Below are 27,954 nucleotides of genomic sequence, written 5' to 3' on the forward strand. Positions count from 1 at the left end.
ATGACCTTAGTAGGGTCATGAATGGGTAGCTGACAAATTAAAAGCAAAGTTTCAGTGTCAAAAGCAGAAGCGAACCTCAGAGCATTTTTTTCCTGTGTTGTGAAAAAAGATAGGTTTTTGGTAGAAGTTTCACTGAAAAATTATAGATGTCTTCTACGGTTATGACTATGGATTTGTAATCCTTAAATAGAAATATCAATAAGAGAACAATAGAAAGTGATTTGCTCTGAAATAATATGAATAATGTTCACTTTCAGCTGTGCTGATGTCAAAGCAAAGCAACTCTTTCTTCCTTATGTTTACTCCAGAGACCAGAGTTTCCATCCTAAACTTCTAAATTACTCCTCCAGCTGTTTTCCATTTTAGCTGTCACTCATCCCTCTACTCAACTTGATTACATTTTTTTCGGGCACCTGAGAATACTGTATAATCTTCATGATGGCTCCCAGAAAAAAATGTGAGCTTGCACACCATTTGATAGTTAGATAGGTATTTTATATGGTACTTTGTCAAAAGCAGAAATCAATATCTGCTATTTGGCACAGCACCTGGGCTCTGGCAAAAGTCACTAATTTGGGTCATAATAAAGAAAAATCACATGATCTACAGCCTATCTCCAAACAAAAACCTTTTAATACCATATATGTACCATATATTCTTTTCTCAGGATGCATCAACACCCCTCATTTGCATTAAAATGTTCATCTTCTACCAGCCAAAAGAAGAAGGCCTCTCAACCACAGAAAAGCACTCTTTGCTCCACAATGGACTTCTCTGTATGAATAAGTGGTGTGTGTGTATGTGTGTTTAAACAGAAAGTGGAATTCCAAATAGCTCAAGAGAAGTGAAATTTACTTGAAGAAAGGCTGCTATTTGTTGATTGTTTAGCTGGTGTTTATTAAAAAAAATCCCCCTCGTAGTAACTGATCTACTGCTGATATTTTATTGCAATGATATGTGAAACTTCAGGTGCTCCCCAATAAGTCCAAATATATTTTTCCCCCTTCTGGATGAAACATTTGATTTCTAAGTCTGATTAAGCCAGTTTTTTGTTCTGCACAATTCCTTGCACTTTTGTGGGATCTCACATCTGGTTGCCTTTCTGTCTTGTGGTCTCCGCTTTGGCAAAAAAAGCCATGATTTTCAGAACTACCAACCCTGCACTGAAAAGAGAGAATGCAAATCTGGTAAGGCTTGTGGCAAATGGAATAGATAAAATGGTAGAAATGGTTAGAAAAGGAATACTATTAAAGAGCAGCCAATTTTCTATTTTTCCTCTATTATTTCATCTATCTGAATCAAGGGGTATCTTGCAATATAGTCCGACTTTGTTAAGAAATGAAAAAAAAAATCAAGCTTTAAGAGGAAGGTTTCTTATAATTCCTGATGTTGGCCAGCAGCAGGTTTACAGATACATCTAACCAGGGTTTTATGAACCTAGAATAATTATCTCTGCACAGTGCTAAGCTTAAAGTTACGAAAAGGAAGTTTTCAAGGCAAAAATTATAGTGTGGGTGTAGCAAATCCTGAGTTTCGACTTAATAGGCTCACTGAAATTATTGAGAAATTTTTCGCATTTTGAATTTTCTTGGCCTTTAAAAAAATCTCTTCTCCAAACTGATGTGTGGAAAATTAACTACTCCTTTGTGCCATCTTTGAAAAGGAGCTGCTTAATATAAAACAGGAAAGCAGTATTTCTCCAGATATGGTTATGTCTTGTTTGAGAGAAATAATTTTCAAGTTGGTTCAATTTTTATTGCTATTTCAAACTTGAAAGATTCAAGCAAATATGGCTTATAGCAAAATATTGGCTGAAATGCCTTTTTTCCCATGTGTTTTTGCTGGTTTCCATTTACTTTGTACATAAAGTGAATTCACTTTTTAAAAAAATTCTAATGTTAGTGCCTTAACTTGTATAAAAGAAAAATAAATTTATCTCATGGTAATGTAAAAGAAACTTTAATAGAAAATGTATTCATAAGAAGCTGTAGGGTGGGCAGTAAACAGAGGCTATCCAGATGTTGCTGAAGTATAACTTCCATATGCCCCAGCCAAAATGATGAGGAAAATGGCAATTGAAGAACATCTGAAAATTGATAGATTTCACATACCACAATGCTGGAATAATAGAATGAAAATAATACCGTGCTAAATGCCTAACTCATTTAAAAGATGTTTTTTTTAAAAAAAAATATGTTATTCCTAGTAACATCAATATTTCCCACATGCAAGTTTGTTAGTGCATGGAGTAGAAAGAGCTTCAGCTAAATCTTAAGTATTGCTGCAGATGAAAACTACAGTACATAAAAATACTCTGTTTGAAAATATATATGCATGTTATTTTGAATCTATATTTTGTTCAGTATTTTTAAGTCTGTAATAACTATCTTGCATTTATTTACTCTTATAATACTCTGATTTAGTGTGTCAAAATTCATTTTTCATGTTTGTTTTCCTTGATGACTGTTCTCACTTTTAGAACAACGTTGAAGGAACAATAAGCAGAATAATCCACTGTAATGAATACCACAGTAACGAATATCCATTTGGAGGCATCTTGGAAAGTGATTGTCTTCATTCTTTTTTTTGAAGTTTTCAGACGGGAAGGCATTGTCCCAATGCACAGAGGCAATTTTTCTTTTCAATGGGTCCTGTGGCTCAGGTCTGAAAACCTCTGCTCTCTGAGGAACACTTTTCAAATGTTTACTTATTTCTTGATTCCTGATAGGCAGCTTAAGTTTTAAATAAATCTACTGAGCTGCTGCTTCTGAAAGTTTACATTCCTTTGAAAGTTTGGCTTTGAGAATTATTAGTGAAGCCTGTCCCTTTTTTTTCAAGAGGATGGTATTCACTTTCTGTTTTTTAGATTTCTATCAGATAATTTAGGGAAACTCTTTAAGAGTCTATAAAACACTTTAAACTAAAGGAAAGGAAAGAAGCAGTGCAATTAAATCAGTTAAGGTGTTAAACTTGAACTGGGAGGAATTCAAGTCCAATTTGAATATGGAGCTTTCTGTGTGACTTTGGAACAATCACTTTCTCTCACCTTCATCCTTGAGGATGAATTTTCCATGGAGAAAAAGGCATGATAAATTTATTTATTTACTTATATTTCAAATTTTTAATTGCCCATCTCCCTCACAGAGGGACTAAAGTTCAGGCTTGGATGCAAAATAGAAAATGTGGCCATATTTGAGATGTCACTTTAGAAAGGACCCGAGGTGGTATTCAGCAGGTTCTGACCAGTTCCAGAGAACTGGTAGCAGAAATTTTGAGTAGTTTAGAGAACCGGCAAATACCACTTCTGACTGGAGATTTTACAGTATCCTTCCCCTGCCCTCTCACCAAGCCACACCCACAGAACTGGTAGTAAAAAAAATTGAATCCCACCATTGGAAAGGTACACAGAAAATGTACGTTATATGCACAATCCCAACGTTTAGTGTGCTTTTATTACAATTCTTCTTAGCTTCCTGCTTCACATTTCATCTGGAAGGGATGGAATTGTAAAAGATGATTTTTCAGGTGGAAATCATCACTCAGTCCTACATCAAAAATGGTGAAGCTATGGCTTCTAGACATATTTGGCTTCCCAAGCCAGCTCACCAAGCCCTCAAGAGATCCTGAGCATGACTTATCCTTTTCTCCGTCCATCATTTATGGAGAGAGCTATGGTTGCAGGCACCTCATTTGGTGTTTCTCCAATTGTGGCTCAGTTGCAACATTGGTGAAGAAGGCCCAGTGATTAAAAAAAAAGTACAAAATGAATTCTTGTTATCAACATCTCATAAGTTCTACCTGAAGGTGCTATCAGCCATATTTTGAAGCATTTTCAGAAAATCATAAGGATAGCTTTTGGTTAGGTACCATCACATTTCTCTGAATTCCATCCAGGCCTGAGAGGATATACAACTGCTAAATCAATAAACATAAGAAAGATTTGGAGAAACAATTATAGCTCTCAAGACACAGAGATTGTTTCATGTGAGAAATATGGGATGTACATTTTTCAATGTATAATTATAGTTTCCACTAATTTGGCCAAAACCAGGTTTTTGAAAACTCCTTTAGATAAATGGGAAAACTATTTTGGTTCTATGATTCCTATTTCTCACTAGTTTTTATTTTAAATCAGATGTGTTTAGTGAAATGAAACTGTCACTTATCTACTCTTTGGGGAATTTCTATAGCAAAATGACAGAATGTAAGTGGAGTTGATTAACTGAGGGGAAGGTTCTTAACGAGAAAAAAAATATGGAGTGTAAGGAGGTTATCTGAAACTTTATTGCAATATGATGAAGTGTGAGTTATCTCCTTTGCCAGTGTTTGTTACTAATGTTGAATTTTCATTAATAACTAAGAAAATGGCAATTTTACTGTCATAAAGCTAGCTCGTTATTAATGCTGTGGCTGATTTGACAGAATATTTCTTCAGTTATTATTGTTATTGATAATATACATGCAACACATATATTTTGTATTATATGTACCGGTAATAACACAAATAATGCTATATATAATGCTGTATATAATATTATATACAAATATATAAATACCGTATTTGCCGTGCTATAAGACGACTTTTTGCCCTAAAAACATGCCTCCAAGTGGGGGTCGTCTTATACGCCGGTAAATACATTGTCACTCGGTGCAAGAGCGAAGCGGGGCGGAGCCGTCTCCCGGCCAGCGCGCTATGCGACTTGGGAACCGGCCAAGCGACTTTAAAACCGAGCGGAGGCCAGAGATAGCCGGAATTACCCTCCACAGCACACACACACACACACACACACACACACACACACACACACACACACACAGAGAGAGAGTGAGTGAGTTGGCAGCTGTCCATCCCCACCCTTGGAGTCCCGATGGCACGCACGCGGGGGCTGTCACAAAGAAAGGGAGAGGAATTGAGTGCCAGCCTGAGAAAGGCGAAGCTGCCTCTCTAAACCTTTTTGGTGGCTTTGTAAGTTTGGGGGAAAGGGGTTGGGGGTGTCAATCAAGAATTATATCCAGAATACCCCAAGTGTTACAACTTACCGTATTTGCCGGCGTATGAGATGACTTTTTGCCTTGAAAAGCATGCCTCCAAGTGGGGGGTCGTCTTATACGGCGAGTATATAACAAAAACTATATTTTGAGTGAAAATGTTGGGGGCTCGTCTTATACGCCCAGTCGTCTTATACGCCGGCAAATACGGTATATATGTAATGTATATGCAACACATATATTTATGCACCAGCCATTTTAGTTGATTACCTTTTGGCATGTCCAACTAGTTTATTTGTACATAGTCATCTATGGAGTTTTAATTCTCCAAACATCAGACGCAGACAAATTGTTTATTTTGCCAAAGACGTGTTTGAAAGAGAAACAAATTGTAATTTATAACTTGTTATCTCCTATTTTTGATGCTTTTATTAATTTGGGAATGGTTGGAAGATTTTCCTTCAGGACAGAATGGGTCTGTCTCAATGGCATTGTAATTGTTTGAATAATCAAATTTGCCTTAAAAAAAAGAAGACTCTCCACATGCTTACCACATCCCTTCTAACCCATCATCAGTTTTAATCTAGCTGTCTAATAAGCAGCCGGCAAGAGTGTTGCTGTAGCTTCCTCCCCCCTCTTCTGAGATTATTTTTTCTCCAGATGGTTTGGCACGTTATCCAACAAGATGACAACATCTTTCCATTTCTCATCACTTCTGTTGCAAAAAGCGTCTTTTTTTCTTTGTGGAAAGTGTTACAAAAGAAAGGCATTTGGGGGAGCCAAACCTGTCTTGAGGCTTTCACTGGTATCTAAGGAACCATTTCAGTTACGCAGGCTGGAAAACAAGGGCTTTTGTCAACTTATGTTTTATTCAAAGGTGCCCACCCAATTCATGAAAAGTCCTGTAGAGTTAATAATGAAAGGTGACTGGGCACCCTGTAACAAAATGACATGTCTGGTTTTTGACGGGAAGGAGATGGGTAGAATTGACTAATTTGGACATTGTCTGGATATATCTGCTATATATACTACATTGCTTCAAAAACAAATTAAAAGACACTATATTTATTTAAAATCTCATGCTATTTAAACTGATCAGAAAAGCATTTAGGTTGTTTTTTGAGAAATAGTTACCTTCCAAAAAACACCACCACCAATACAACACAAAAGAAGCAATAAAATTTCAGTGTTGGATATTTCTTGGGTTAGCATAGATTTTTAAGCTTTCCTGGATCTTTTAATTCATTAGTTCAGCGTCCCCTCAACCTTTTGGGCAACAGTGACCAGTTCGGTGGAGAGAGGTTGTTCCGCAGACCAGAGGGGGCGTGGTTTCATGTGCTGCCTGCATCCCGCAGATGGGGCTTCACTTGTTTGCGCGGCCTGGTTTCTGGCATGTCGTGGACTGGTGCCAGTCCATGGACTGGGGGGTTGGGGACATTAATTCATTGATTTATTCAATTTTATATACACTCAACTCCCCAGGTTTTTGAGTGGAAAGAAAAGCAAGGAAACAGTAAAACAATAAGAACAAATGTGTAGGCTGCACACCACCCTGAAGTATTAAATTGTCAGTGGTTCAAGATAAACAGATTCCACAAGTATGACTGGAACTCTATTGTTATAACCTAAGCAACAGAATCTTAGAAGATTGTCAGCAGTATCCCTCCTGCTTATATCCAAGAGAGTTTAAGGCACAGACAATTTAAATTTCTTTATAATGCTCTTTTCCTGTTCTGGGCTTAAGTCATGTCTTTCTAACTGCTATTGCCTAGTTTCTCCAAGGTCATTTCTGTGGTTCTCTACCAAAATAAAGCATGAAACTAGAAACAGAAATGGGAACCATTCTAAAGCTAGATTATGGAAATACATTCATACTAGGAAAAATACTTAATGATAGTAATGTATTTACAGATTTCCTGTCCCCATAATGGGCATCAAAATAGACATATACAGATAGTCCTGGACTAACAATTTTAACAGAGCCCAGAACTACTATAAGCTGTGGTTGTTAAGCAGGTCTCCACATGCCTGATATTATAGATAGTCCTTGACTTATGACCACAGTTGAGTCCAAAATTGCCATTATTAAGCAAGACAGTTAAATGAGTTTTGCTCCATTTTATGACCTTTCTTGTCGTTAGTGAATCACTGCAGCTGTTTAGTTAGTAACATTTTTTAATGTGAATCTGGCTTTTCCATTAACTTTGCCTGTTGGAAAGTTGCAAAATGGGACAACTCGCTGTGGCAAACTTGCTGTGGGACAACTCAACAATTCAATTTAAGTATTTAAAATAATTTAAAAAATATTTTACTTTCTGTCATTCACATTTCATCTTGTCCCTCCTTTTGTATCCTTTATTTAGTGATCCTATTTCACCCTTTCTTTGGTATTAGTGTAACTCTTGTGCCATGGCAAGTTATCCCATGGCAAGTTGGCTGTGGCAAGTTGTTCCGCAGCAAGCCAGCCATGGTAAATTGGCCATGTTGAGTTGGTCATGCTGAGTTGGCCATGGTAAGTTGGCTTCACTGAGTTGTCCTAGACCTGCAATATTCATAGTTAAGATTCTTTCTATAACTTCTGCTACAGCCATTGTAGTATGTTGTTATATATTAAAATTATTTTATTACAGTACTTTGACTGGAAGGGTGCTTTCTCTTCATCTTGGCCACCTCTTTTGTCATCTAACTCCCCCAAAGGGGAAATTATTAAATAGGTAAGGATTAATCATACTAGCTATGTTTAATTTCAACTCAAGGAGAACTCAGTTTTAATTTTTGTTCTGACTCTTGTTCATTTTAGCCCCTAATAGATGATTTATGACCATTGATTTATGACCATTTGTTCAATGATCATTCAAAATTACAACAGCACTGAGCGAATGGCACTTTCTATGGGTCCTTGTGGCTCTCACTGTGACAGGGCCCTCACAGTCATGTGATTGCCACCTGGGAATTTACCATCTGGTTCCAGATTGTGTCACAGAGAACCCTGGTCATGAAGTTGCAATTTCTGACATTCCCCACAGCTTCTTAAGCAAAGTCAGTGGGGAAATTAGCAGGAAGTTGGAAGTTGTAGTCACATGGGGTCCTCACTTAATAATCTGCCTGGTTCTTGCTTAATGATGGCAACAGGGACTGCCAGAAATGCCATCACGAAATTACAGGGTCACGTGTCATTGTTCTTCTGACCATATCACTTAACAATGACACTTTCACATTCAGTTACCATTGTAAGCCAGGTATTACCTGTATGCAAAAACCAGAGCAGTCCGCTCCTTGGAAAAGATTGATCAGGATTTTAATCCCTTCCTCCGTAATAACTGGTTGCTGACTTTTGCTTTTCTCATTGCAGCATTGTATTTTTGAGATTCTGATTATGTGTGTTGAGGATTATATACTGTAGTACATTTTATATTGTGTTGCCCCCCACAATAATGTATGAGTAGAATAATTTATTTTGTTGGCATTAGGAAGAGTAGGCGTAATATATATTATTTTCCTGGCTATTTTGGGGTTTTAAATCTTCAGTAATGACGCATCTGAGTCCCAGATGTTTTAATCTTTATTAAAGATGTGTTCACACTTTGCAAGAATCTTTTAAAAGCAAAGACTGAAGTATTGTGTAAGGCATTTAAATGGATATGCATTTCTTGATCTGGTACTTCCTGCAGCTGGGTGTAGTGCTTAATCACTGTACCAACAGAGTTATATTTCTTTCATGAAAGGGCAAATTAAACAGCCTTGTGATCTGGCTAAGCATTTGAACAGCTGATTTCTGTTTATGCTAGGTTCCAAAGAAAATCCTTGAGACTTCAGGTGGTTAAGAATTTTACCAGGTACAGCTTTCCTCAGCCCTGCATGACCTGCTGAAATTCCCTCCTTATTCAAGTCATTAAGCATACCGAATATTTCCTTTTCATGAAGTTGTAGGAAAAAATGTATAAATGGATTTGGAATGTCCTGAGATTAAGTGGGTCACAAGCTTGCTTGCAAGTGGTTATTTTAAAAGCAGGCCTTGAGACTGGGAAGGTTGAAAGTAATTTGCTCTATGATTTATTACTATAAGGTACTTAACCTGGAGCTCTCCTTTAAAACACTGGGGAAAGCTTAATGTAGAAATGTAGAAATCAGTGATCTTTCAAGGACCCTATCAGTGTGCAAAACTCTGCTTGTTATCCAACATGAGCTTTCTATTTGTTTGTACGTATAAGTCAAAGTGTTGAGGCAGGTCAGTAAGTGTGGCCCCAGAATAACAGGAACAACAGCTCCATGAGAAAAAGACTTATTTACCTTACATTTTATTTCATTTATTCTAACATTTATATTGCTGCCCAGCTTGTACCAAACTCTGGGTGATTCACAGCCCAGATTTTTGATAGCTGTTCCTTTAAAAAAAATATTCATTTACATTCCATCTCTCTCTGGGAGCACATGGCTGCATTTATACACAACTTGTGAGGTGGTAAGAGAATGGGGTGCTTGAACCTGGGTCTCCAGCACTTAGCTGTTATACTGTTGACTTTTTTGCCTTGGGCCCCATTCAAGCTAATTTTAGAGCGATGATTGTTTTTCAGTTTTATCCCTTTAGACATTAATTTGTGCCATCTCTTCAGTCTGACATTACTTTTAAAAATGGTTATCACTGTGACAATGCAGTGGAAAGAGTTGTTTTGGGCACTTCAAGACAGAGGAGCAGAGAAAGGATACACGCTTTCACTAACACTCTCCCAGTTTGGGTGCTTCAGAATCAAATCCTACTGATAGAATTCTTCTCCCATGGATGGTTTATTTTTATACATTTATCTGGAAAATGTTAATATTTGAAAGCTTCTTAATATAAACATCGATGTACACTTGTGTGGGTAGAAAAATAGCACATTGGGGATCTAATTGGATTAAAACATTTACTTCTATCATGCATATTTTCTATGGGAGAGGAAGCTTTGGATACAGTAGAGCATTCAGATGAATTCCACCTCCTAGTTATTTAAGCATGGTAATACTTGGGAAAAAATGAAATGCTGAAATATCTTGCGCTGTAAGGCAGGCTATATTTGTTTCTATAGTGGTCATTAGAGAGTTTCAGATTTTTCTCAGATTTGTTTATTTCTTAAAAGTATTTGCCAAGTGCTTTGAATCATGTTGAGAACGCAGTGAACTTCAGAATGAGCTGGGTTTGATTGAGTTGGATTGAATACAAAGGTCACATATGTTTCTATTTCCTGAGTGGAGGAAGATAGCTCTCTAAGAATTTAGTGCTGGGAATGAATGTGCATGTTCACTAATTCCCATGTTTCTTGTAGAGCAACTCATAATATATAATTGTCATTTGATATGCATTAAATCATTTGCTTGCTGTGTGTTAAGAGTACCAGGCTCCCAAATGAATGGAGCTAGTTTCTTTGGGATTATTCTCCACAAACCACTTGCTTTGATAAGTCTGAATTTATCTTGTCCTCCTTTGATGTGAACAACCTTTTGGGGGTTAGCGATTGTGCTTAACATCTTTGGAAAAGCTGCAGTGGGTATGGGACGATTAAAAGTGGGTGGGATTATGACATCTGTTTGAGTAGGGGCTAGATGTCTTCTTTTTTTTCCTTCTGGGGTTTAGGGTTGTTACTTTAAAAATGTTAAGTCTGTTTTAAGGCTGGTGTTACAGTTATTGTGTTTGTTGCCTTTGCTGAGGAGTCATGCTTTCAGGTTTGAGCAATTGTGGCCATAGGGTGATGGGAAGAAGATGGCAAAAAAAAAAAAAAAAAAAGATTCTGTGTTGAGCCATAGGGTGATGGGAAGAAGGCCTAGTTAAATGTTCAGTTAGTGAAGCAATATGTCAAGGGAAAGGAAAGACTCTTCATCTGATCAACTGAGAAATTCACAGTTTCATGGTAATATAAAGCTATCAAATCAATCAAAGGTAGATTCTACAGGCAGGCAGTATCATTTGGTGCTGGGCTGTCTCTGAGTCTTCATAATGGTGGAAATTAAAAAAAATGTTGAATAGAGAAGACTCTGATTTTATGTTTAAGTTTAAATATTGATGAAATCAAGATCCAGTTTTGCTGATATTTGATATATTGATCAATTCCCAGCACACACTTCATAGTGGTTGCTTTTCTTGCAGGCAGTAGCAAGATTACAACGATAGACCATGGACTTCAGCGTGAGACACTGGTGATGCAGTGGCAGTGAGTATTTTCGGAGCAGTTTTTCATTTTTAAAAAAAATTAAAACTTTTTAGCCTCTTGTCTTTCATCTCCTTTGACTTCACCTCTTTTGACTTCACTTGCATCCGGATGGCAGTTTTCCCACGGATTATTTATTACAGTAGCATGAAATTTCTAACAGCATTTTCAGCGGGTGGGAGAATAAAGGAGAAAAGGCTGGTTCGAGGTGAAATTACAGATGTTTTTTTAGTGTCTACAATCACCCAGGACACAGCAAAAAAACAGCAGCCGTTGCAAAGACATATTATAAAAATGAGAACTGAGTTTGTGCTGGTTATAATGCTAACATTCCTTAAAGACACAGTGGTGCATTAACATGGCCATACTGTAAGTCAGAACATTGAAACTGCATCAGTGACAATCTTAGATTTATCTTACAGGAGGTGGGCAACATATCAATTGATTTTAAAAATATGTGGACTTTTTTTTTTTTTTTGGGGGGTCCAGCTCATGATATTAGTTATATAAAAAGACACAGCTGGGCATAGGTGAAAGTCCTACAGTATTTTCCTGGCACTAACGGGTACTTTGGATATGAATCGGCCATGGTGGCGCAGTAGTTAGTGTGTAGTACTGCAGACTACTTCTGCTGACTGCCCGCTGACTGCAGTTTGGCAGTTTGAATCTCGCCAGGCTCAAGGTTGACTCAGCCTTCCATTCTTCTGAGGTTGGTAAAATGAGGACCCAGATTGTTGGGGGCAACATGCTGACTGTGTAAATCACTTGGGGAGGGCTGTAAATGGAGGTGGTATTCATCCAGTTCTGACAGGTTCTGAAGAACTGGTAGCGGAAATTTTGAGCAGTTTGGAGAACCAGTAAATACCACTTCTGGTTGGCCCCACCCCCATCTATTTGCTGCCTCCCGAGTCCCAGCTGATCAGAGTCCCAGCTGATCAGCTGGGTCTTCTTTTGTTACCCTGCACAGGAGAACAGAGCTGGAAAGCAGGTTAGTGGGGAGTGGGGAGGAAATGGGGATTTTACAGTATCCTTCCCCTGCCATGCCCACCAAGCCACGCCCACCAAGTCACACCACACCCACCAAGCCCACCAAGCCATGCCCACAGAACCGATAGTAAAAGAAATTGAATACCACCACTGGCTGTAAAGCACAGTGAAGTGGTATATAAGTCTAAGTGCTATTGCTATTGTTTTGGATAGCTTTTGATTATAAGCACATTCATAAGCAAAAGGGTATAATCTCTGTGTGAAGACTTTTTTAAAGAGGTTATAGTATTTTTCTTTCTTTCTTTACTCCCCATCTCTTCCTCCCTCCTTGGCTTTTGCAGATCAGAGAAGTTTAGTTAGAACCTCTTGGTGACTGAAGGTCTGCTAAGTTTGCTCTTGCTTCATGTTATTTTTGCTATTCCCAGCAATCTGCCAATTGTTATTACTTTTGGCAAACCTTTCACCTATGAGCCATCTGCCACTTTTCCAAAGGTTCTGCTTACTTGCATCCTTCCTCCAAGTGCATTTGGGACTTGGATTGGACTTGACAACTGGTTGACATCTGCTGTTGGTTTAATTCAGAACGCTGGGCTGCTTGGATCTGCTGCAAGTCTTGCAGCTGACCTCAGTCAAGAGATGCCGGCTGTGTTTGCCTTTTCTGCCAGTTAAGCTGCTTGTCACAAGCTCTGAATATCGGCCTTGTTTCCAATTTGCCAAACCACCAGTGCTTCTGCATTCCTAAATTTGAGATTTCTGGTCAGGTTATTTGCCTTGGCCCATTGTGCAGATCTAAGTGCGGTCTCTTAGTTCAAACCTTTGAACAGCTGGAAATTCTACACTAGTACTTGTGGAAGACTGGGTAAGTATTTTATGGAAGAAAGGGAAGGACTTGGTTATCCTGGTCCTGACGTTACTATATCAGCACAAGGATAGGACCGGAGCTTTTTTGGTGTGTTTGTAAGTTGGGCTATGCTGTGTCATGTCAATTTTGGAGAAAATACTTCGGATGTTTTTGGAGGAAAGTTGATCATGGCTGAGCCGTGTTGATTTAGATGTCCAATGTTTTGGGGAGAACATTGCCAGTCTTTTATGGGATATGAAATTTGTGATGTGGTGATTTCATCCTGTAATTCTTTTGCGGTCTCAAGCACTACAAAACTGTCTGAGGTGGTTAAACTGGAGGCTCCACAACTTGGGGCAGATCTGTTACATTTTGAGGGTGGGCTCCTCTGTCAAGCCACATAGATATTTGAGGATTTGGTTACAGGTAGCCTTCACTTAATGACTGCCCTGTTTAGCGACCATTTGAAGTTACAATGGTTCTGAAAAAGTAAGTATAAGATTGGTCATTGCATTTATGACTTTTACAGTATCCATGCAGTCTTTGATCAATATTTGGACATTTCACCACTGGCAGAAATGTACAACTGTTGTAGCATCCTGCAGTTATGTAATTGCCATTTGCCTGCTTTACAACCAGCTTTCAACAAGCAGAGTTAATGGAGAAGATGGCAGTAAAATTGCAAGTTGCAGTCACATGATGTCTCACTTAATGTCCTCCAGTGACTCACTTAACAGCAAAATGGAAAGTGATGTCATAAACCCAAATCCATAAACCCCAAACTCCTGTTTTGTTTAATGATGAATTGCTGGTCTAAACTTTGGTCACTATGTGGGGACTATCTGTATTTCTAAAGATCTGCTTGTTGATGAAAACTTGAATAGTGGCTCTGCTTCATCCATAGCTCCACCTTGAGCTCTCCTGGTCTGTCTGTCTCTTGCCTTCATCTCACTGTTGGTTGGATATGAAAATAGGATGAAATAATATCTGTTCTGTAATTGATCGGGTATTAGTGAGTACAAGATAGCAATAGCACTTAGACTTATATACTGCTTTATAGAGCTCTACAGCCATCTCTAAGCAATTTACAGAGTCAGCATACTGCCCCCAATAATCTGGGTCCTCATTTTACCTACCTCGGAAGGATGAGTCAACCTTGAGCCTGGTGGGATTTGATCTGCCAAATTGCATGCAGCTGGCTGTCAGCAGAAGTAGTTTGCAGTACTGCACTCTCACCACGCTACTCTTGGTCCCTCAGGATTGTTGGGGGAAAAATCTTTTTGTAGCTCTATGTCATGCCCTGATGTGCTGTGTATTGTCCTTTGGGGAAAGATGGACAAATTTTTTTGGCAAGTGGGATGATTTGGCTGCTATTTGTAGTTGCTTTGACAAATGGCCACTACAAGGCAAACTGTAAACTGTAATCCCCAAGAATGTAGATTTGGCCTTGAATAAGGAGAAGAAATCAGTGAAAAGTTTGGGGAGGAGAAATAGCAACGATCCTGAGAAAAATGGAAAAATCCACTGTGCCGTGATTTTGCTTTGTATAAAATGGGTTAGAGAGAAACAAGTCATTCACAACTCTGTTATTGCACACAGAAAAATAAACAGCATGGGATCCCTGCTGCTTCTGTTCTTGATCTTACCTACATTAAAGGTTGACAGAATTTTTGTGAAACATAGCATAGAAAACTGACGTCACACACACAAAAAAAACCCCTAGTGGTTCATCAAATCTGCCCTCTGAGTTTGTAATTTTTTTAAAATTTTTGTTGGATGATGGATATAAGTTTATCCCAAGGATGTTTAAAGTCAGTTACGGATGAGTGATGTAGTGATGACTGACTACCTCAGGTCAACCTTGAACTTGGAGGATTGGCATATATAATTTCTATATCTTTTGCGAGCGAAGTAACTTATTTCAATGTGATTCCATTAATTGCTTTCCTTTTCTGGAGGAGGTTTGAAAGAGATATTGGAAAGACGAATGCATGCAAATTATGGACCGTTTAAGCAGTAAGTAATAATATTTTAAGACGACTCTGTGTTCCCATTAGAATAACTCACTATTTTAATGAAGATGATAACAGAACAAAAACTATAATTCCAATGAATAGTGTCTAGGATTAAACCATGCATGATTCTCCTCTCTTCCTATGGCTTATTTTCTCTTTCAGTTTCTATTCCACCCACAGCTACCATCTTCTAGCTGTCATCTAATTTTAAGGAACTCAGTATCAACCCGTTCTTATTAATGAATCAACTTGCAGTTTCCATTCCTCAATTCTCAGGGTCCTCCTCCCTCATATCTTATTAGAGATTTTCTTATTTTTTAAAAAATAAAGTCTTCATTTCTGGGTTCTCTTACTATATGTTGTACAATGAACTCATTCTAAGTGCTGCTGCTGTGGAACCTATTTCTCTCTACTACTTTTATTACTTCTCTATAAACGGACTGAAATTGCTTAGTGTTGCCTGCGCTTGATGTTATTTTGGGTAGGAAGAAGAGGCTTTAAATGGCAGATAGTTCACAAGTTGCCTGATCTTATGGGCCCACTGTTAAAGCCCTTCAGCAAAGTTTTTAATAATTTTTCTTAGCCCTATAACAACTTTTAATCTGTATTAGATTTTGAAGGGCAAAGTTTGAATTGTTTAACTTCTTGAGAATTCCGGTTCATTTCTTTTGTCTAATTGATGTTTATTCTTAATTTTTAGGCTCTTGACAAATAATTACCTGTCTAATTTTATGTGTGTAGATGATTATATATTGAGCCCAATTGGCCACCTGGTTTGCATTATTATGCTGCTTATTTAATGTACTTATTGGATCTCTATTTTGTTTGGTCAGTCAGTAGCCAGTAATGAAAAACACATTGATTTCACCTTTTTATTTCAAGAGCAATTGATGACTTTTCTCAGACGCTATCAGATAATTTAATCAGCAGCTGTTGAAAACTGTTTTAATCAATGGATGAGAACATTTTCCTTGAGAGAAAGTTTATATGAGAAAATAACAGACTAGGGGGGTTAATCGAAAATTTAAAAAACACATCATGGTTGGACCTTTTTGCGAGTAATTGGGAACCTCTGCCAACTTTTACCATTTTCTCCCAAAGTAAATCAGTTGTCCAGCCATTTAATAAACTATAATTATGAAGATTTCTGCAACAGTAGAAGCATCTACAGCAAATTGCAATGACACCAGAAGGGTGACTCACATACGGTGAGATCTCCGTGCAAATGCCACCCTAATTTGTATCCCAACATCTGATGCAAATATGGAAGTCATGACATTAGTGTAATGATATCCTCCCTTCAGGTTTTACCTTTGGTTCCCTTCCTTCCTAGGCACCTATGCTCTGCAGGTGCTCTATTTTGTAGAGTGTTTGTTGTTTGAAATAAACGTTTTAGCACATTCATTCAGATTGATGGGGTTAAGCCCGGGAAGAGTTGGGGACTTGTGTTGTTATTCTTGTTTCATACAAATGGAGCTGCTGCTCTGTGAATGAATGGCCTGCACCTCCATATGTAGGTTCCCTATTTGTAATAATAGGGAACAAGTTGAGGGGCATACAGAAGTTTGCATTTATCTTAGTTTTCTAGTTTTCTCTTGTGTTGAAGAGAGGCTCTTCATTGAAGATATTAAATTATTAATTCTAGGAAGCTTTCCTAATAGATGAAGATTAACTCAGGATGCTAAATGTTTGAGTTGTAGAAATAAATCTATATGGCAATCGTTCACAGATGAAGAATAAGAATATATTTTTACCTGCTTTGACTTGATTTGTTTTTTGTTAAATACACATATTGTTTATACTAATCATCAATAAATGCCTTATCAGGCTTTTTATTGCAGAGAGGGTAAACGTTACTACTTACAATAGATATAGCCTGCCTAATTCCTAGAAAATTCTGGATGAATGCAAGGAGGACCTAGCTGGAGAACATTACTTAGGTGTGTGATGTTTGGAAATTAAGAGGGTCAGGACTTGTATGGATACCTTTTTTTGTCAGAATCTTCATCTCTATTTTTGTTAGGGCACCTACAGTAGAAGATGAATTGAGATTCTGGATAATTATATGGGGGAGGATCCTTGAAATATCCTGTCTTTAGGCCTTTTAAAGTTTAATTGCTAGTATATGGAATCATGTCTAGAATTAGTTTGAAAATTACTACTTAACCACTTAAATGTCCAAGATTTGAAGCAGACATTTCTAGGTTTTTTTCCGCAAAGAAAGTCCACACCACATCATTGTCGTAATTTTTTTTTTAAAAAAGGGTAATCGGAAGTCTGATAATTCTGATTTTGGTCCTGATAACATTGTAGCTGTTGTAAGCTAAAGACAATACTCCATGCCCTCAAGAATAAGAGTTTTCCTCTATAGGAAAGAAGATCTGGCTGATCTCCCAGGCATTGGTAGAAAAAATTGCTGGACTGAAAGGGACATGTTTCCAAACAAGGCATTGGGCCATTTATGAAAACCCATAGAATCCTTCTGAGGCCTATAGGCATTCTTAAAGGTAGAGATAATGTTTTGCAGAATGTCAACTTTCAATTTTTTTAAAAAAAATAAGTCAATTCTCCTTTGAATAATTTTCATATTTAATAACTATATAAAAGTGTTGGTGGGTACATTGTTTACATTCAGAGGTTACACTCAGTCTTGGGGCACATTCTAATTAATTAGTGTAACTTTATTCTGTCAGTCCTCTGTATAACTCTGAGGAGAACCCCGAAGACAGGAACTGGGAGAAGATGATTCTGGAAATCTTAATGACCTTTCTGACATGGCGTTTGGCCACTCCTCATTCTCATTATTTCAATTCTTAGTCCAATTCAGAGGGTAACAATGGATGTGTAGATAGATTAGGAAGGGGCAGGTTGTTGACAGATTTTTCTTTTATTGAAGTAGAACAGAGGTCTCCAAACTTGGCAACATTAAGAGTTAGGGACTGGCTGAGGAAGGGAAGGAGAGAAAGAGAGAGAGAAAGAGAGAGAAAGAGAGGAGAAATTTATTCATAAGAAAGAATACTGGATTAAATTAACTCCTTTAAATTTATTAGTTAATAAATAAATACTTACATAATTGTCAATATTTTTTGAAATGCCTATCCAACCATCACACAAGGCCTGGAAACTTTGGAGAGTGTTCTTGTATGGCTTTGCAATGTCCAAAAAGAGCAGGAAAGTATGCCCTATTCCTGTGCTTTTTTGGAGAACTTGGAGACCGCACGAGAGCAGGGTCCTCTCATGCAACTTGCAAAGGATCTGGAGGCCTGGCCTGTCACCCAAAAAAATGATGTACTGTGTCATAAGGTTTGCCATTGGCAATCTAGGGCAAAATCTGAGATGTGAGCTAGCAGCTTCCGTCCAGATAAGTGAGATGTTAGTTCATTCAACAATCATTGGTTTAGTGATGGTTCAAAATTACAACGGCACTGAAAAAAGTGATTTATAACTATTGCAGCACCCCCATGGTCATGTGATCAACATTCAGACATAACTGGTTCCTATTTATGACGGTTGCAGTGTCTCAATGTCATGCGATCCCCTTTTGTGACCTTCTGACAAACAAAGTTAATGGGGAAGCCAGATTCACTTAACAACCATGTTACTAATTGAACAACTACAGTTCACTTTGGCAAAAAAGGTTGTAAAGGGGGGAGGGCAAAATTAACTTAACAATTGTCTCACTTATCCACAGAAATTTTGAGCTGAATTAGAGTTGTAAGTCGAGGTTTACCTGTAGTTCGAATAACAGATTCAAATAAGAATCAACATAAGAAGCAAGAGAAAATCTTTTCTTTGAGAAATAGACTGCTCCAATTTTTAGGCCTTGCTGTAGGTCCAAACCTGCAGGGATAATTTCCCTTCGTTGGAAATGGCATTGAGCAGGTAAGCTGGGAAGATACACTCTTCTTTGCATCATTGTCAGTTAGGGCCAGTTGAGGAATAAAGAGATGTCAGTGGGGAGGCCTATTGTTTTAAGATTTATTTTGGAGATATGTTAAGTGGGCATAAAATATGTAATTGGGGGAGGAAAAGGATGATTGTATTCTCTCTGCCCTGAAGCACTAGTTTCTGTAGTAATTATTCTCCACTCTTAGCAGGAGGCTGTAGCCTTAAGCAAGTTACGTATAGCTGAATTAGGGGCTGGGCTACCTTTAAACATTTTGGAAAGGAGCACTTATGGTGATTTAACCAAAAAATCGCTTCTAAATTAAATTCATCAAATACATTTCGCTGTAAGATATTTTAAAGACATAATCTTAAAGTTAAGTTAAATTAGAAACAATGCAATTTCTTGCACTGCAGAATCAAAACTTTTCTAAAGTTTATGGATTTTTCACATGTATGAAACCATTTCTAAACTTCTGCATCAAAATTTATGATTAAAAGGCATGCAAATGGATTTATCTTACACATATACCGTAATTGATAGGCAAGCTTCTGCTATAGACCACGGGATACATTCCTCAAGAAAAAACATTTTAGGGGCTAAGACTACACTGGCACAGATGAAATTAAAAACACTATGGCAAAATTTTTACAGAAATAATATCAATTTGTTATTTGAAGAGTATTTGATGGAAAAATGGAAGATCAGTTGGGGAAAACAAAAACAATTAATTTCTATTTGCACCCTTCCTACACCTTGAACATGTGATTAGGACCATTAATTGTAATAGTGATACAATTGAAAAGTGTTGATTCTACTGATGAGAATTAAAATGTAGTTAATTTAAAAGATGAAGGCACTCTATTACTAGCACAAAGGCATATGTGATAAATAATTAAATTGAAATTCTGAAGATCAGAAGGGATTAGGGGTATTTAGTATTTTCCAGATTGTACTTTGAAGCAAAAAGTAAGCACAGTCTTATGCTTCTACTTAAGCATGTCTTTAGGTTTTATGTTTCTACATTTCTGCATTGATATAAGGCATGTGATAGATCTACATTATATGTATGTGGCTAAAATTGGCCCAAGTACAGCATTACCATGCTGAATGTCCAATATTTTCTGACAATAGCTATAGATGATGGATTCTGATGGATGGCTTGAAAAATTAGAGAAACAGTACAAAATGTGCTGGTTAGGGGGGAAAAAAGCATTTTCAATGAATAAACGTATACTTTTGAGAGAGCGTTATTTTTTAAGGGAAAGAATTGGTCAAGCCATTCATTTTAGGTCTTGATAAATCAGAACTGGGCAGACATTACCATTTGTTGTTACAGAAGAATTGGCCGATGTACCAACCAGACATTCTGCAGTCAATTGTACAAGGTAAATGAAATAATCTGTACTGAAGTTCTGGCTAAAATCCATTGCTGATTATTGAGGACAAAAGTCAATAATGGATTCTTTAACTAAATCTGGATGTGAATGCTGGCAAGCATTTCTCTCTCCTCCACTCCCAAACTAAGCAGCTGCATATTTTATATTGGAAGCACCAAGATGAAACTTGTTTGATTGGCTTTATTGCCAGTATTGAAGGTTGGTTGTGAATGAATATTGGATAATAATGTCTTGCAGAATGGTACTCACTGTCAAGCTGGCCAGAGGAGGGGGATTTATAGCAGGAGAGGGGAAAGGAGGAAGATCCAAGAGAATGAGAACAGCTATGAAACACTGAAAACAGTATTGTGCAAAAAAAAAAAAAAAAAAACATAAGAGGCTGAGCGGAAAGAATTGTATGTATAGATCTGTATGTTCATGCTCCTGTAGGGGAAAAGCAGAAGCAGAGAGGGCAAAATTGCAAAAGCTTGTGGTAGAGGATAAAACGCACAAGACCGAGCCAAGGGAAGATAACTTAGAATAGACCTTTAGAGAACGCAAAGCAAAGAGTGTGTTATGTCTACAGGCTTGTGTAACTGAACTTACATAGGTGGGGCAAAAAGTGTAAAATCCCTGAAATCCTCAAGGAAGACACTGACTTCCTCTGTAGTTACATGCAGATGAGATCAAGGCCCTTAATGAAGGCACATAGACAGTTTTTCTCCATGACAATCTGTTCCTAAGTTAGTTTTTTCCAAATCTTTCAGTGGAGCATGTTTAACTGGGTCTATCCATCTTGCTACTGGTCATTCTCTTCTTCTTTTTTCTCCCATTTTTCCCAGCATGACAGCCTTCTCCAGAGAATTAGATTGTTGCATAATTTATCCTGAAATAGGATAATCTGAGCCTAGTCATTTGTGCTTCGAATGAAGACTTTGGGTTGAATTGTCCAATGATCCATTGATTTGTTTTGTTAACTGTCTATGGTATTGTCAGAAGTCTTCTACAACACAAAGGTTCAACAGTGTCAGTCTTCCTCCTATCCTGCTTCTTTAAAGCCCATGTATTGCAGATAGGTCCTAATAGATTTTGTATGTGATTTTTACCAATGTTTAGGAGAATAATTTGTCCTTCAAAGTAGGAATTTGGGAGAGCTTTTCTGTCAACAATTTATTTAGACTAAAGGATGCTTTGTCTTAATACTATGAGCAAATCAGAAGTATTCTGTTGTACAATCACCTAAATTAGATTTTGTAAGCTGCCCAGAGTCTGTTGGGTGACTATCATAAATTTAATGAGATAAATAAATATTAGTATTGATTGAGTCTAGGATAGTAGGATTAGATTCTAGATATCCAAAAGAAAAACATACATTGAATGCATAAGACAGGATAACTGAGTTAAAAATAGGCATAAAAGAGTTAAACATCCTATTTGAAAATGCTTGTAATTGAAAGGGAAGGGCAGTGTAGCTTCCCATGAAGAAACTGGTATTAAGATTCAGTATTAAAAAAAACTACTTTAAGACCTGGTAAAAGTATGGATATACATCTCTTTGTACCATCTTACATTCATTGAAACAGCACAGAATTAATTTATTCATTGATTCATTCATTTGATTTCTATAGCTGCCCAATTCAACCATGCAACTTTGAGCGGTTTATAAATTCTAAAATTCTATATTAAAAAAATAAAAACACATTAAAATAATAAAAACATCCATGTTGATTAATGTTGATTAATCAACTAATAATAAAGCCAAGTAACAGGGCCCTTAACACATTCTGAGCTCCAGGCCTGGGTACATAGCCAAGTTTTTAAAGCTTTGAAAAAAGCCAACAAGGCATGTCTGCCAAGGTAGTTCAAACACAATTGTGAGGTTTGGCCAATTTCTTTCATGAAATATTTCACTTCTTTTAAAAGAAAGTGTTTTTAAATACTCTAATTTTGACAGGTTTTGGGGAAGAATAATACAAATGGGCACAATTCTTCACAACCCTTCTTTAAATAGATGATTGCTTTTGTATAGAACCACATTAAATGGTGGTATGTCCTTGGTGATTTAGACTTATATTACTGTTTCAATCTTTTAATGATGCCTGTAGAAAGCATTGATTGGTGTATGATTAACCAACATTTCAGATCTAAGATTTTAACCCGAGCATTTATATCCTCTGATGTTACCTCAAAAACACGAATCATAAATTGGGAAAGTCACAAGTTGATGAAATGAAAGTTGAATACTTTACATGCATATGTCAATCAGATTTGTCTTTATTTTTCTATTATCACAGAAAACCTAATGATGATAAGGTTTATCACAGAAAACCTAATGATGATAAGGTTTGCAGCATTTTTGCTGTATTGATTGCAGATAGACCAGGTTACAGGAAAATCTGTGCAATGTTAGAATTGCTCACAATTTTGTTTTCTCCAGTTTGTCTAGGATGGCATCATTAACACAGGGAAACTGCTGCATTTCATTGTACATTCACCATGGTACATTAAAAGCCTTCTCCCAGTAGTAAAATTGGCCTATTCTTCTGTAAAATGAGGGGCCCATTGGCAGTTCTTTGGCAAGTTAAACAGAGAAACTATTTAATGAAAGGAAAAGTCTTAATGTGGGAAAAGAAAGTAAATGTGACAAGTGCAAAGAAAGATACCAGAGAATTCGTGACCGAATTTCCTAGTAATGCCATGAAGTTGTATGAGACATACATATATATGTATATGTGCGTGTGCACTTTTTTCCCTGATGGTATTTATTTTCCTGATGGGAACCACTTCAATTTCAAAAACACTAAAGCACTCATAGGATTTTTTCTGAAAATGCTGCATAAAATCCAAACATCTTTCACTGTCTAGATTGCTCATTTCCCTTTTGTGGTAAATCCTTTATTTTTAAAACAACCTAATATAGCTTAACGCTGTAACTCAGGCTAGCAATCATAAGTTGGGCCAGTGCTAGAAAAACTCTGCTTTTGACAAAACAAGCTTAGTGTAAGGTGAAACCAGTTACTTAGGAACCTTTTTTTTTTTTTTTGCCAGTTGACTATTTCAGGTACATAAAAATAGATACTTTTTTTCTTTGTGATCATTTCCCCTGTTTTGTCTGCTGCTGCCACTGGGTACTATACAAGAATCAGGTTAATCTTACTGATTATTTTTTGTATGATATTGACCTCCATCTCTGATATGCAAGGCACGTACTCCCCCCTCTCCCCATTATACTTAGCAGCAGATGTCGGAAGAACAGTTGGATGCAAAGGCATAACTCATCAAATCACCTGTGAGCTCAGAATGATTTCATTGAGCAATTGGCAAGACGAGGTAGTCTTGGAATTAATCAGCAGTGTCACACACAGGTGCAAGCTAGCAGTCTCTGCAGAAAGCGGAAAAGGAGCTACCTTGTTTAGAAATGCTAAAAATGCTTCTTAGGAACTGTAGTCTGGGATAAAGCTGACTCCTTATACATCTGTGAACTATGCACAAGAAAATAGGATCCTGTTTATGCATCCCAAAGTTAGATGGTCAACAACCCCTTGTAAGAGATGGGTACGGGATAAAGAGATGTGTGTAATCTTAAGGTGAAGAGCCACTAAATTGGTTTTATGCTTGATGAAGATTGGGAGTCACTTTCTTCCCATATATTTCTTTCTTATTTCTTATTCTTACTTTCTTCTCTTTCTTTTATTCCCCTTTCTTTGCCCTTTCACTCTATTTTCATCTCTTTAAGTTTAGTTTGCATTAGATTTTACTATTATGTGTGTGTGTGTACATGCATATATATGTACACACTATATTTCTCAACTCTGCCCAATTTTTGTTGAATTTCTAGCTGTGTAAACCTATGTGACTTTCTTGACATGTATCTTCTTGCATCAAAACCATGGAATTCAAGGATAATTTCTTTTTACAAGACTTCCCCTACCCATTTTATTAAAAAGTCTGCTCTTATTTCTAGTAAAAATAAATTATACTGATTATCTGCCATCAAGTTGTTGACTCCTGGCAAACATGTAGATAGATTTTCTCCCTGACAACCTGTCTCCCTTTTTAAGCTCTTGTAATGATGAGCTCATGATCATTGTTAATTGAGTCCACTCACTTTGTGGCTGGTTGTTCGCCTCTTGTCCTTCCTTCTACCTTTCCCAGCATTAGAGCTTTCTCCAGAGAGCTGGATGTATGTTTTTTTTTCAAGGCTTACAACTTCCTAGTCTCAGCTGGGATTCCCCAAGACCAGGGGTCCCCAAACTTGGCAACTTTAAGATTTGTGGACTTCAACTCCCAGAATTGGCTGGAGAATTCTGGGAGTTGAAGTCCACAAGTCTTAAAGTTGCCAAGTTTGGAGACCTCTGCCCAAGATGTTCCCACCAAAGTCACTGAAGGCCTCAAATACATCAATGCATCTAAGGGGCAGCTCTTTAACAATTCTTACAGGAACACATTGGAGATTCCAACATGGAGGAATATGCTGATCCATGATGATAATAAAGATTTGATCATGCAGGAGCGTTCATTTCAGTGCTCCTTTTTTCATATATTATTATAAATCCTAGGAAGCTTATCTAAAAAAAAACACCACACATCAATATGGATGATGCTCAACATTAAAAATGCTTAACATTAAAAAAACTGATGCATTGTGAACCAACTTAAAGTCATTTTTCAGTGTATTCCAGTTCCTCTTCCAGACAAGAAAGTCAGGTTTTGTGGGGAGACCCATGTTTTGCAACTATAAATTAAATTAAGAACAGCTATGCACATTGTCAACTGACGTTCCTTTAAATGTGGAATATTTTACTTTCACTCCAATTTAGAATATTCCACAGTACACCACTTTTTGTATACTGCAGTATTAAATTGCAGCAAATAACTTTCTTTGGGAGCATAGCTGGTAATGATATCCCTTCAAATATGATGGACGATTAATATAACCCTACAGTTCAGAAAAGACCTTGTATTAATCTCCATTTTTTTGCAGTGAGTTCTGACGCTTATTTATAGCAGCTCCTCTGTTAGGGAATTGGTATTCTGTTTGCTTTCCACTGTATTTTCACAATATTTTTTAATAAAAAGAGTTATCCTTATGAAGTCAGGTATTGATACAGGCTGAAACTGTCCCAATGTGGCTTATTTTGGGGATTGGGGAGGCTGGTCTGGAGAGTTCTTCAGTTCATTTAATGTCTTAGAATCTTGTTCATCTTAAATGTATAGATTTCTGGAACATTTAAATGAGAAACAGGTGAGAGAATTCACAAGTTTATTCTCTGTAGCATAGACCATGCAGACATGCATCCTGTGATGTGATTTTAATACGGAGCTATAATGCAAAAAACTTAAATGGATGGGTCAAGGTAGAGTTGGATGGAATAACATATTAACCTATTTCATATTGATCTTTCAAACTGTTTCCCCCCTTTGTATATGGAGGAAAAGTTCCTTGTTTTGATTCAAAAATACCACTTGCAGTTATGTTTGTTAAAAATTTTTTTGCCTAAGACCCAGAGCTGCTAGTAACTTGAGGGGTAATAATGCTGTGTCTGAGTTTTCACACATAAATTCAATTAAGGGGGATTATAAACACAGTGGCAGGTCTGTTTTATTTACAGTTGCAAATGAAACGCTGGGCTCACACTGATCATTTATAGAGAATGAGGTGTTATATAATTTTGCGCGACTTGGAGTAGAATTTTCAAAATGTTCTTTCATATGGTTTGATTTGGGGTTGGGGGGCATAGAGGACTGCCTGAGCAAAAGCATCAAGAGATAGTAGAAAGGTGGAAACTTTGCAACAAAAGCAAGCTATCCCCCACTGTTATTCAATAGGAGGCACATGTCCCATCTACATAGAGCGTATTCCCTGCAGAGGTTTAGTCCTCTTTCTCGCCCCCCACCAAAAAAAAGAGTGAGCTGGTTCTCTTTCCTAATTTTGAGTTAAAATGCAACTTCTGGGTCGGGTGTGTAAGGATTGGTGGGAGAGGGCATATATTTAATTTGTTTAAGAATGAGATGCAGTGTTACTTGATTCCACACTGCAAGTGAAGTTTTTTTTCCTCCTGCTCTCTCATGCTTTGGGGTTTTACAGGTGCTTTTTTTAATAGTGTGGTTTTTTTTAACCCCAGATGATAGAAAGCAGGGGAGCAGAAGCAGGAGTTATTTTTTAAGGCCACAGTGAAAGGGTTACCTGCTGCTACCTAGCAGCAGCAGGTAACCCTTTTCTCTGATGGAAGCTGTTTTCTGAAACTGTTGAGGTAATTTCCCATTAGGAGAATGAGCGCACACAGGGAGACGTAGTGAGAGTGGCGAAGAATAACATACAATCAGCACACAGATACACTATATAGTAAAATGTAGGTTTTTACTTCCAATAAACGTTTAAGCAAAGTCCAACAAACAGTCCAGGGATAATCCAATAACAAAGTCCAGTATCATAAACAGTTTAGTAACAGACTTACTTCAAATCCAAGAAGAACTATGATCAGCAACAGTCAATAGGGAAATGAAGGAACAGCAACAGCAACACTCTCAGCAACAACAGAACAGAACAACCCTGGTTTCTGGCTCCATCTTATGGCCATTTGAGGAACCACACCCAATTACAATTTTAGCATTCCCTTAAAGAGACAGTATTAAAATGTCTATCCTGGTTTATATATTTTCCAACCCAACTGTTAGGTGACTTACATTCCTAACAGAAACCATGAAAGGCATTTTGATGGAGCTGTGTATATGAGAGCAAACAGAGGCAAGGTTGGATGCCTTGGGATAAAGATGCATTTGCATTTGTGAAGGAAGAATGAAACAGTGTCTCCCCCCCAAAAAAAAAAAAAAAAAAATTTGGCAATTTCAGAAGAGAAGCCCGAAGAAGTTCTTTTCTGGTCTTAGAAAGAGTGTGTATCAACTCACAAAGTATCCCTGAAGTGCTCTTGAGTTGCCATGGGCAAGGGGGATGGGAGTGCGAACTTCACTGCTGCATCAAGGAGTTGGTATCTCAATTGCTTCTCTACTCTATTCCAGAGGTGGTATTCAGCAGGTTCTAACCAGTTCTGGAGAACCGGTAGCGGAAATTTTGAGTAGTTCGGAGAACCGGAAAAGACCACCTCTGACTGGCCCCGCCCCCATCTATTCTCTGCCTCCCGAGTCTCAGCTGATTGGCAGGGTCTTCTTTTGTTGCCCAGAACAGGAGAATGGAGCTGGAAAGCAGGTTAGTGGGGTAGGGAGGGAATGGGACTTTGCAGTAAGCTTTCACTGGGGTGGGAATGGAGATTTTACAGTATCTCTCCCTTTCCATGCCCACCAAGCCACATCCACAGAACCGGTAGTAAAAAAAATTGAATCCCACCACTGCTCTATCCCAACTGCTTGCTTGCTTATTTATTTATGTGCCTTTGAGTCAATGTTGATTTCTGGCAACAATCTGGACTATTTCCTGCAGTTTTCTTGGGAAGATTTCAAATGTGAAGTTTGGTCCAAGATGACCTAGCTGGCGGGTGGGACTAGGTGGGACTAGAACTCACAGTTTCCTGGTTTCCAGTCCGATGCATTAAGTGTTACAGATAGTTCTTGACTTACGACTGCAATTGGACCAGAATCTTTGTGGTTAAGCAAGGCAGTTAAGTGAGTCATGTGTGATTTTACAGACTTTTTTTTAACCAAAGTTGTTGAGTGAGTC

At 37.6% G+C, this 27,954-nt stretch overlaps 1 protein-coding gene across 5 annotated transcripts in view; it reads left to right on the plus strand.

The window, feature by feature from the left end:
* Positions 1–27,954, plus strand: part of SEMA5B (semaphorin 5B) — a 487,556-nt gene that overhangs the window by 156,776 nt on the left and 302,826 nt on the right. For 4 of the 5 annotated variants that reach the window (XM_087950222.1, XM_087950223.1, XM_087950221.1 and 1 more), the window contains one exon: positions 11,111–11,174. The gene's annotated coding sequence lies outside the window, so the exon portion shown is untranslated. Of the gene's footprint in view, positions 1–1,119; positions 1,188–11,110; positions 11,175–27,954 lie in introns of those variants that run through there. The other variant, XM_087950220.1, reaches the window with a different exon arrangement.

This window comes from Notechis scutatus, chromosome 1 (genome assembly GCF_049901735.1).
Source record: "Notechis scutatus isolate UNSWTSFEM ecotype Mainland chromosome 1, rNotScu1.2, whole genome shotgun sequence".
Classification (NCBI taxonomy): domain Eukaryota; kingdom Metazoa; phylum Chordata; class Lepidosauria; order Squamata; family Elapidae; genus Notechis; species Notechis scutatus.